This window comes from Notamacropus eugenii, chromosome 2 (genome assembly GCF_028372415.1).
Source record: "Notamacropus eugenii isolate mMacEug1 chromosome 2, mMacEug1.pri_v2, whole genome shotgun sequence".
Lineage (NCBI taxonomy): Eukaryota > Metazoa > Chordata > Mammalia > Diprotodontia > Macropodidae > Notamacropus > Notamacropus eugenii.
In genome coordinates, this window is record NC_092873.1 from 243545347 (window position 1) to 243557395 (window position 12049).

The following is a 12049-nucleotide window of genomic DNA, read 5'->3' on the forward strand; positions in this document are numbered from 1 at the left end:
AAGCCTGCCAAAGCTTTAAGTCATGGATGAGGAAATATAGAGAGTAAAGAAGTCTTTAAAGTTCTGACAGTTGTCTTTGGGCAGCTAGGTGGCGTAGCGGATAAAGCACAGGGCCTGTAAACAGGAAGACCCGAGTTCAAATATGATGTTAGATACTAAGTAGCTGTGTGAAGCTGGGTAAATCACTTAACCCTGTTTACTTCAGTTTCCTCATCTGTAAAATGGGCTGGACAAGGAAATGGCAAACCACTCCAGAATCTTTGCAAAGAAAACCCCAAATGGGGCACCATGAAGAGCCAGACGTGACTGAAATGAATGAACAACAATAATAACATAAGAATTAATTTATTTGTTGGTACCCTCAGTGTGAGATCCTTTTCCGACTACCAGCAAGTTCACACGTCACTAGGAGAACTGACCTGTCATAATTAACATTCTCACTGTAAACACAATCAAAAAACATGAGAAAGTTGTTAGTTTACAGATTCTCCTTGGAGTGCCAAGTAAAGGAGTTGGTTATCAAATGCCCAAAGGTAACAAGAAACATTTCACATTTCACATCTGATCATCTTACCTTGCAGAGCCTGTGATCAGTATAAGCAAAAAAAAAAAAAAGTACTGATGTGGATAGAAACAGTACCCTAAGAGTTAAAAAAATATAGATTGAATATAAAATAATATAGATTGACTTTGTAAAGACCTTGGTGCCCTAAAGTCTCCCCTTACCACAACTTCCCCTTATCCTGGACCATAAGACTCCCTGTCCCCTCATCCTGAGTAATGGGATTTCCTTATGTTGTGACATTCATGGTCCTCAACCTGTACCTTTATGTTGCAAGACTTCTTTATCTTGCAAGACTAACCCTAGATTTCCAACCCCCATAAGAAAACCTTAAAATCATCCTACATAAACCTCATTCCTTTCCTATACCTTTGCCTTTTGTTTGGCTTCTTGCTAAACCTCAGGTCCATGTGCTTTTGTGTCAATAAAGTTCCCTTCGGCTACAGAGAAGGTGTGGGTGAATTCATTCACATTTTGAACCAGCTCTCCCATCTCTCTCTCTTCAACAGTACCATGAAGGAAAAGTACCATAGCTGTTGGTGATACAGAGAAAATAGGTTACACTACAAAAACTCAGAAGTGGCCAATCATGGAAAGTATGAGTAGGTAGCTACTATGGGTTTTGAAGTGTTCTGAAGGTACGAACAACTTGGCATCCCTACCACAGAGGAAAAAGGGAGGAGATGGTAGAGATGAAAGAGTAAAGAAATATATACTGATAATCATTCCAACTAGGGGTAAGAGATGAATTCTACTCCTTAAATTTGACCCTCTGGTTTTTCTGGCAAGAATGGCATACTTTTTGCTTAAAGAATGGAAAATATTTTTTCTTTTTAAAATCATATGAGTACACAATAGTATTAGGCAATGTTAGAGTTAGAAGGAAGCAGTTCTACTTTTTGTGTACTAAAGATTGTGATGTAACACACCCTCTTTGCCACGTAACTTTTATTTACTACTTAATATTTCTTTAGATTGCACTTATTCTTTAGCATAGATGACATTAATCTATGAGTTCTTTGAGAGAAGTTACTGGTTTCTGCCTTTCTTTGTATCTCCAGTGTTTAACACAGTGCCTGGCTCATAGCAGATGCTTAATAAATGCTTGCAGATTTGACTTGAGCACTCTCAATGAGGAACAAGGTGATGTTGATTTGATTTGCAATCTGAAGAAAGGGGGTTGGAGGAAAGAGGGTGATGGTGGGGTGTGGTGACAAAGCAAGCACACAGCAATAGGGGCAGATGTCCAGTCCCTGGTCCTGACAGTTAAGCAAAATTTCTATCAAGGTGAAGAATGTTGGGGTACTCCCTCCCAGCCAGGCTAGCTCTGCCTCAGGACTTACTGCAGTGATGAGGGTATTATCTCACCAGAGAAGTTCTCATAAGTTAGGCTTTTAAAAATGTCTCATTCCATGAAAAGGCATTTCCCTCTTTGCTTTTTTGGGGGGACATGCAGGTAGAGTGTTGGATATGGGTATGTACAGAACACTGCAGATAATAGCAGATTTTTAAAATATTGGCTAGTACTGCTAAATTTTTCCCCCTTTTAAATTTATTTTTTATTATAAATACTATTTCTCTGTGAGAGGAGAGAGGGATAAACTGGGAAATGCAGGTGTTGTAAAATATCAATAAAAAGCAATGTAAAAATAACAACACGGGGTTGGGAAGCTAGCAAGTAAGGTGGATAGAGAACCCGTCCTGGAGTCAGGAAGATCTGAGTTCAACTGTGATCTCAGATACTTAATAGCTGTGTGACCCTTGGCAGGTAACAACTCCAATTGCCTCCAAAAAACAAAACAAAAACATCTCTAGTTTTATTTAAGTAGGATCTTTATCTTTGAACTCTTTTGTCTTTGTGTAGTATTCCTCTACAGTTTCATGTAAGCTTTTATTGTAAATTTTTTATGGTGATTGACTTTTGTTAAAAACTGAAAGCAGAGATTAGATATAAGGATAGCTATTATGCATCACTATCTTGATGCAAAATGGATGTACCAAAGTCATTAAGGAATGGTATCAGATAAGTCAGACAAGGTCTATCAATAATATTTTCTGCAAAAGGCAAATTCCACAAGATTTTCTGGCTAAAGAAAACATGCTCCAGTAGGTGGCAATAGACAGCTAAGGAAAAAGTACACTTTTTAAGTCTACAAGATTTTTTGGTATAATAGAAGCATTACCTAAATGAAAACATAAAACTCTAAGAAGCAATGTTCTATTGTTGGAGAAAATAGAGTGAAATGTACTTCATTCCCCCTTTATAAAAACATTACCAGGATTTATCCTTTATTTTCTGCAATATATCACTGAAAGCTTTTACTCATAGGTACCTTGATGCTATTTATTTCATTTGCAACCTTACTACTTACTGAACTCTAATTTTTCCTAGCATTTTGTGGTATTTTGAAAGCAGAGAAAAATATAAGGTTAAAAAGGATGATAAGACATATCCTACGTAGCATTCATTGCCTTCTCTTCTCCACCCCCTGGTTTCCATGAAGTCCCAGTTAAAATCCCACCTTCAACAGGAAGTCTTTCCCAATTCCCCAGAATTATAATGCCTTCCTTCTGTTGATTATTTCCAACGATTCTGTACATATATAGTTTGTTTGCACATAGTTATTAGCATGTGGTTTCCTCCATTGGACTGTGAGATCTTTATTATCACCAGAGCAGAAGCTGTCTTTTACCTTTTTTTTTTTTTAATTTTTAATTCCCAGTACAGTGCATGGCAAATAGCAGGCACAGTGTTTATTGACTGACCACTTTCACAATAATCTTGTTAATACAAAATACACAAAAGCCACCATAGCACAGAAAATCTTGTGCAAAGATTATTTGGCCCATTTATCCCTTTTTAAAACCTCCTGTGGCACTAATGATATTTGAATTAACATTGTGGGTTTTTTCCTTTACTTTCTTTTCAGGTACAATAAAGTCTGTTTCATCCCACATAAAATGCAGAATGGTCATAAAGGATTTGGAGTATTCTATAAACAATTGACAAACTCTTCCCCCACACCCTTTTCTGTGAGTGGTCTTTCCCTCAGGGATTTATATAGTACTCCAGATTCATTACACCAACAATTCTAAGTTGCTGTGCTCTAAAGAGCCAAATTAATAACAGCAAACAGGGTAAGCCTATAGTTCGATTCATAAGTCCACAAGTGTTTATCATGAATGAGAAGTTTAGGTGTCTGTCATATTGCAGACTCATAATGGGCTTGTACACCTACATCATCTTTTTCACTTGGCCTTTTCTTTCACTCTACCTCTGAAGAGATCTTAGATATCAGTGAAACCTAAGCTTTAAGTAAATCTGGCCTGGCAATGCCAGAGTTGTGATATAAGGAGGCAAAGAGTATCAGAAAAGAAATTGGAACCTACATTTCTCCAAACTGCCTATAATTTAAATTTCATCCTTCCCTTTCCCCCTCCTCCTGCCCCAAACCTCCGTCTAAGATTATCACTAATTTATCCTGTATACATCTTGTTTGTACATCATTGTTTGCATGTTATCTCCCCCCATTAGATTATAAGCTTGGTGAGAATCTGAGTGTTCTTATCTTTCTTTCTATCCTCAGCAGTTAGCATAATGCCCAGTACATTGCAGGTACTTGATAAATGCTTGCTGATTTGATTTCCCCTGAATTTTCTATTTCTGTTAATGACCCTAGCACCCTACCTATCACTCCAGGTTCAAAACTTCAGAATTTTCTTTGACTTTCCCCTCTTCCTCACCCCCTCCCCTTTTCCCCCATCCATAATGCCTGGCACAGAGTAGGTGCTTAATAAAAGTTTACTGACTTGTCTGACTAGCAGAGTGCCAAGTATCAGGTACTTAATGTTGGTTTAATTGGTTGAGCAGAGGTTAGTTTTTTAAGTTAGTTACTTTTAAGAAGGGGAAACAGTGGTCAAAATTTTGCAGAGAAGCAAAAAAATGTGGACTAGTAGTTGATAAAGATTACATATAGAATTCCATATCATTAGTGTGGGGTAATAAAAGAACACTGATCATGACATCATAAGGGCTGAAGTGCAAATCTAAACTTTTTTACATAGCAGCCCTGAGTGTGACTCAGCCTGTTTTCTCACATATAAAATGAAGATATACCCTGTTCCATCGACCTCACAAGTCTATGCAAATCAAATATTAAATGTATGAGACAGTGTTTTATAAGCTGTAAAGCACTATGCAATTTTAAGTTATTAATTCAGAACTTTAATTAATTTTATTTTTATTATTAAATTATTAATTAATGAACAACTATTAATGCAATCAATAACCTTTTATAAATTTTTCCTCTGATTACTTAGGTCACTTGTTAAACAACAACAAACAGCTTGATTCTGTGGTGTTTATCTCAGAATAAAGACCAGCAGAAAAGAATAATGTAAGGATAACTACTTCTATACCTGAAGAAAAGAAAATGGAATGGTTATAGGTACCCCCAAGCATTGGAAGGCCCAAGAACTGAAAAAATAAAGAATTAAAATAGAGCTCTTAATAAAAAATTCCAAAGGAGAGCTGAGAACCTGGAAAACCACAACAAAGAATAGATACCCTGGGGAAAAAAAATGGATAAAAAAAGAGCTCAACAATTTAGTGATACAATAAATAGTATTAAAAAATACAGCAAAATTTTTAATACTTGAAACATATTCAATAAGTAAAAAACTGACCTGGATAACAGAGCTTAGGGAAAATCTAAGAATCTTTCACTGGCCTCCTAGAAAAACAAAATGAAATACAAAAACCCTGAATATTATAATTCAAGAAATGAATGATCATCCTATCACTTTCCCATTTTATATCGCCAGATCTTCCTCCTACTTCATATGGGTAAGAGAACAGTTATCTTTATGCATGGGATACTAAAATATAAAATATATATTTTGACAGTGAAATTCTAAAGTTAGATGAGTTGTTTTCATAAACCTGTAGGCAGACTGGATTTTGTCATACAAATACTGTCTAATGAAGTCATTTCTCCAAAATGTGTTCTACCTGATGTTCTACCTGACCAAAATGGGCTCTATGAGAACATTCTGATGTTATTAAATATTTTTCTATCCAAAATATTAAATATGAAGTTATGAAAATATCAAAAATATTACATGTAACATTGTGTTAGTGGGTAAATGGTCTTCATTTCCTCTCTATTGTATCAGAATTTCTTTGAATTTTGCCCTTTATATCTCTGGAGGCATGGAATACACTTACACCAGGATCACTGACTTAAAAAACTGTAGATTGAGAGCTGGAAGGAACCTCAGAGGCCATCAATGAAGAGTTCTATCAGTATGTTTCAAGCCCTGAAGTGTACTATGGCTAATATCTAAGAAATTAAAATCATTTATCCATGTGTACTTATATTGTGTTCTTATCTATTATTATAACAACAGTTAAAACATTAGGAATTGATTTCCTTTAGGCATGTCAGAGGTCTTACTAATGAAAATCAGTTAAATCAGTTTAACTTGCTGATTCTCACATGAAGTTTTACTGTGTGACATTTACAGCTATCAAGAATGAATGATTATTATTAAATAGAGAATTTAGCAACAATATGAACTTTACCTCATTCACAGGAGAAAGTGGAAACCGGATGGCGGTTTGGTCTTAGATGCTTTTAGTGGTCGCTTGATGGTTGAACGAGTTTTCCAGTTGGTATCGATGAATAATGCCTCTTTACTATTTTCATAGGCCACTTACTATACCATATATTTAGTTTGTGATTCATTTTCCTGGAAGTACCAAAAGATTTCAGGGACAGAACATTCATATTTTCAATTCTGCAGTACGCAGCCTTCCACCAAGATATTAAGTTTGCAGCTGACATTTTCCAGTTGATATGTCTAGGAAATGAACATTTCAAACCACCAGCTGCTGTTTCAGAACAGTAAAAACTCAAGTTTCTATTTATTGTCAGGGTCCTGCATGTTGTCTTTTCAAATTCCTTTAGTGGTTTTAGCGTTGGACAAAGAACTCTAGTGAGACTTTGGCATTTTCATATTTTTGCTAAAATGCAGGGAGATTTGGCCAGGTCTCGGAAGGAATTTAACTTACATTACAGCACTCAAAACATTCAAATAAGAAAAAAATTTCAGAGTCTAACATTTAACAGTCAACAAGCATTTATTGATAATGAAAGGCAAAAATACTCTCCCTGCACTCCAGAAGCTCAAATTCTAGTGGGGAGACACTTAATAGGGATATACAGTGTAACAAGATCCAAAGGAAATGTTCTTTTTTGATGTGTAAAATTCTGAAGGCATAACAGAGCACTTAAGTGGAATCCAAAAGATACATCTCTGAGCTCAAATGTATCACTTTCAGTCAGTCAATCAATCAACATTTATCAAATGCTAACTAAAAGTCAGCTACTGTGATAGGAACTGAGGATTTTCAATGTCCATCACTTTGTGACTCCATTTGGAGTTTTCTTGTCAAAGATACTGGAATGATTTGCCATTTCCTTTCTAGCACATTTTAACTTAGGCAAATAGGGTTAAGTGACTTGCTCAACAGTTCCTGCCCTCAAGAAGTTATTTTCTATCTTCACTTAAGATTGTAGGTCAAGCCTCAGTTAGGCTCCAGGTAAAAATACAATAAAGATTTTTGGAACATAAAACACAATTAAAGTCAGCTTTTTAAAATTATAAATTAAAAAATATCAATTGAAAAGGGCAAGAGGACATTACTTGACCTCTCCTGAACAATCAACACGGCAAACAATTCTTGGAAAGCTTTCCCCTGAAGGGCAGTTAGAGAAGTACAGGGATCAGACAATGACGGGGGAGAGGGACTGTGACATATTTACAGGAGCCACTGGGGGCAGTCCCCGTTGGCAAGCAGGCCTTACAGAGGATGATGGCACAACTCCCATCTCAGTAACCCATTTTCACTGTCCATTTCATTAGTTTTAAGGCTCAGATGTCTCATCTTATACAACTGTCTAAAACATCGCCTAATGTAGTCCTCTGGAGAACTCTCCTCTTAGGCAAGCTAGAACGGGGAGGGCTTCAAAGCAGCTTCTAGTAGACTGGCTTCCGTGGTTCAGGTCATTTGCAGAGATCTCTTATTTTGTTAAAATTTCTTGTAAAATAAGTCTTAACAGAATTTTAAGTTTGCCTTGCCAATAACCAGGTCAATAACCAATAATCTTATAGCTTCTAATAAGAACAACAAATTAGGAACGTTTCAGTAACTTTACTTTTTTGGGTTAGCAAATTATCATGTTGATATATTTAAGACATTCAAATAACTGAAAAATTAGAAAATTCTGAATTCAATTTTTATATTTGTCATGTATAATTATATAATCTTATCTTTATTAGTATTTTTTGACAAAATTTTTACTTTTGCCACTTATTTCATTATTTATTCTAGTTATTTTCTTTTAGCTATTCACACATAATCCTCTGGCTTCTATGTTAACCTTTTCATAATATATAAACCTTAAAGTAACTTGAAAAAAAACTCCTACATTATGCTTTGACAGGGAACAAAACTACAAATTTGCCTCTAAGACAACGTTTCCAAACACAGTCCTCAAGGTATGTAGCCATCTCAAGAAAGTCACAACCATTCTCTGTGGTAGAGAAGCCTACCACATTATCTGAGCAGTTACTGACTTGTTCAGATATCCTGTTCAAGCAACTGGCTAGTTTTCTATAACTCCTCTTTTGATCTGCCTTTTTAGACTGTCATGAGTCACTCTCTTGCCCAATTTTCAGAACCTGCAGCAACTCTGTTGTATATGCAGGCATAGACAAAAATTTGAGAGCAAGAAAGGCCCTTAGAGATAATCTGAAAATTATATCTTACCAAGAGTTATAAAACATTCTTTGTTTTATCACGTCAGAATGTTTTCAGCAAAATTTAAATACACAAACTGAAAATGGCAAAATAAAAATTCTTATCTGACCATCTCTATTCCTGTCTTTATACCTTTTCCCTTTAGTGATCTCATTAACAAAGAATTCAAATGTCTCTATGTAGATGATCCGAGTATATCAATTATACACAGACACACATACACACACACACATCCAGTTCTATACTGTTTTACTCACTCATATGACCTTTTCTTTCTTGGACTAAGGAAGAACTCCTTTAGCTTCAAATTCTGTGATCCTAATCTCTTCATTTTGAATTCCAGTCTTGAATCTCCAACAGCTTGCTAGATACTTCACAGGATATCCCACTAACATATCCACCTACACAGTACAGTGGAAAGTGTGCTAAAGTATAGTGACCCGAGTGTGAATCTTGACTCTCCTAATTCCCAAGTGACCTCTGGCAAATCACTTTCAAGGGTGGGGAACCTATAGCCTCAAGACCACATGTGGCCCTCTGGGTCTTCAAGTGTGGCTCCTTGACTGAATCCAAACTTTACAGAACAAATCCCCTTAATAAAAGGCCTGAACGCAAGGATCTTGAAGGTCAATGGCTTTGAAACCATAGGTTCCCCATCCTTGATTTAAACTCTCTTGGACTGAATTTCCCTACTATACAATATAAGAATGAAGTAAATGATCTCTGAGGTCCCTTTCAGCTCTACATCTATGATCATGTCTAAAACTAAACTCATTATCTTTCTTCCTTAAACCCACATCCCTTCCAAATTTGGTCATTTCTGTGATGGCAACATTATCCTTCAATCCACTCAAGTTTGAAATCTGAATTTATCCTAGACATTCTCTTACACACCTCCTCACCCTAGCCCCACCATCCAATTAGTTGGCAAGCCTTGTTGATTTCATCCCTACATCTCTACAAAACCTTTATCATGTTCTCTGTGCATACCACTACCCTGAAGTCCCCCCTCATCACTTATAAATTACTGCAACATTTTCCTTATCTCTTCCCCCGATGGTATTCTAACCACTGCTCCTAGCTAGAACAGCAGGTACGCCCAGGATCTCAACCACACCATCCATCTAATCTCAGATGGGACCACAATAGCCAATCAGAAAACAGCCCACTAAAGCACAGAAGGGGCCTTCCCTAAGTAGGTGCAAAGAACTGTCCTTAGGTGACCTTTTGATATGGAGAGACTTATTATACATCATTACCATACATTAATCTTCCCCCCACCAGGCTTTTCTGTATGCATCATGGGTAGCCACATGTGTAGTTCCACCAAGGCTAGGTTTCTCCCCAAATTAGCAAACTCCTCCTCTATTTTAATATTCATACATTCTATAATGATGTATTTGCATCTTTTGTTCTGTAAAAATCTGTCTTGCCATGCTAAGTTGCTAACTCCTCTAAGGAGTCTAGCCCACTGCTGAGAAGCGTAATTCTCAATAAAATACCTTTGCTTGGGGTGAAGATGGTCTGAGTCTGTGAATTCTTTGGAGATGCACACACCCTGAAACCACAACACTTCTCTAATCTACTCTCTACACAGATGTTAAATTAATATCTTTAAAATATAGCTCTTACCCTATCAACAGCTAGAAAACCTCGGTGGCTATTTCTCCCTTTCGGATTAAGAAAAACCCAAATATTTCATGATGACATTTAAGTCTTCCACAGTCTAGATCTTACCTACTTTTCTAGATATATTTCACTTCACACCTTCATTCAGTGTGTGTTTCAGCCTTCTAGCAGAGCTGTTTCCTAGGCTCAACTTACCATCTATCCTTTCTGTGCATTTGCTTAAGCTGTCCTCTTATGCTGAAAGTGACCCCCTTCCTCACCTCTATCTCTTAGAATCTTAGCTTTCATCAACTTCATCTCTGGTGCCACCTTTTACAGTAATTCTTTCCTCTTGCTCCGCCCCCTTCAACCACTTGCGGTTTACTTATCTGTGCATGTTATAACCTATCCATCAGCAGAAACAGAAGCTTGTTGAGGGCAAGGATTATTTGATTTTTTTTCTTCCTATAGAGCTTTCACATAAACAATGTGTGAGGAGCTGAAATATTAGTGCACTTGCTTTAGAACATTATTTGTTAAAATAAATTTAATGGTCTTTTTGAGCACCAGAGGGGTCCTTTTATAGAAGATATTATAAGCTTCATTCTTTAAGGTGATGTCACTTGTGCCCAGACTTTCTTGTATTATAAGTATTTCTTCATGTTGGAAAGAGTGATGGATTTGGTATCATAAAAAGAGCGCAGCACTTGGAATGAGAACCTTTGAGTTCAAATCTGTGTTTTGCTACTTAACCTTACAATCTTTGGGTTGGTTCCTTGGCTTCTCTGGGTCTCAAGTTTCCCTATTTGTAAATGGGATGTCAGGCTAGGTGACTCACAAAGGAGGGTTTCGTTACTGTTGGTGGGTCCATGGACGATGTCAAAGGGCTTGTGAACTTCCATAAAAACAAATCTTTATTTTCACTAACCTTTAAATGAAACTGAACATTTCTTTCAATTATAAGTTTTTCAAAAACATTATTCTGAGAATAGGTCTGAAGCTTTCATGGCTGCCAAAGGGGGTCCCTTACATAACAACTTTGCATTTATATAGTGCTGTAAGTGTGCAAAATATTTTACAGATATTATCTCATTTTATCCTCACAACAACCTCTGAAGGTAGGTGCTATTATTATCCTCATTTTACAGATGAGGAAACTGAGGCAGAGAAATTAAGTGACTTGCTCAGGGTCATACACTCAAATATCTGGGACCAGCTTTGAACTCTGGATCCAGGGCTCTATCCAGTGGGACACCTAGGTGACTTTAACATAAAAAAGATGCTCCTATTCTAAGGTGAGGGGCAGCTAGGTAGAGAAGTACAGAGCTTGGAGTCAGGAAGACTCATCTTTCTGGGTACCAATCCGGCCTCAGACACTGTGTGTCTCTGGGAAAGTCCTTTCATCTCTGCCTCAGTTTCCCCACCTGTCAAACGAGCTGGAGAAGGCAAGGACAGATGCCTACAGCATCTCTGCCAAGAAAACCCCAAATGGGGTCCCGGGGAGCCGGACACGACTGAAAAGACTGACCAGCACTCTAAGGTGGGGGTCCTGCCACCCCAGTCTGAATCTACTGGAGGGCCCTGGACAAGTCCCTTCACTTCTCAGAACCTCGGTTCCGCCCGCGATGACCTTCCAGCTCTCCCCCGAGCCCCGTCTCTTACCTCCCCAGGCAGATCTATCGGATCTGCGAAGGGACGTTTTGGATCTGTCTCCGCCCGGGGCCTTCACCTAGGAGAAGCCGGCGGGTCAGCGGGGGGTGGGGGTGGGGGCCGGATGGAGAGGCGGCCACGCCCACCGAGCGGTCAGGGCCCCGGGGAAGGAAGGGGTAGGCCGGGCTCGGCGGTTACTGACCTGGTCTACAGGGAGAGGAGACGGCGAGGCCGGCGGCTACAAACGTCCCTCCTCTGCCAAGTGAGCGTTAACCCAGAACCTCCCACCCCCAAAACAGAGACGCCACCCAACCCTTCTCCGGGCTCAGACCGCCAGCCTTGAAGTAGGCGCACGCGCAAACGTTTAGTACTGATCACGTGACAGCTCCTCATTTTGCCCCCTC

General features: G+C 38.2%; 1 long non-coding RNA gene across 4 annotated transcripts; it reads right to left on the reverse strand.

The window, feature by feature from the left end:
- Positions 1–329: 329 nt before the first annotated feature.
- LOC140527060 (uncharacterized) lies at positions 330–12017 on the reverse strand. 4 transcript variants are annotated; one of them, XR_011974655.1, is made up of 5 exons: positions 11848–11991; positions 8645–8788; positions 6147–6424; positions 5249–5295; positions 330–440 (listed from the first exon to the last, which is right to left on the reverse strand). It is a non-coding gene; the product is annotated as an uncharacterized lncRNA (long non-coding RNA). The 4 variants fall into 4 exon arrangements; XR_011974657.1 differs by lacking the exon at positions 8645–8788 and having other exon boundaries at positions 6147–6313; positions 11848–12017; XR_011974654.1 differs by lacking the exon at positions 8645–8788 and having other exon boundaries at positions 11848–12003.
- Positions 12018–12049: the final 32 nt, after the last annotated feature.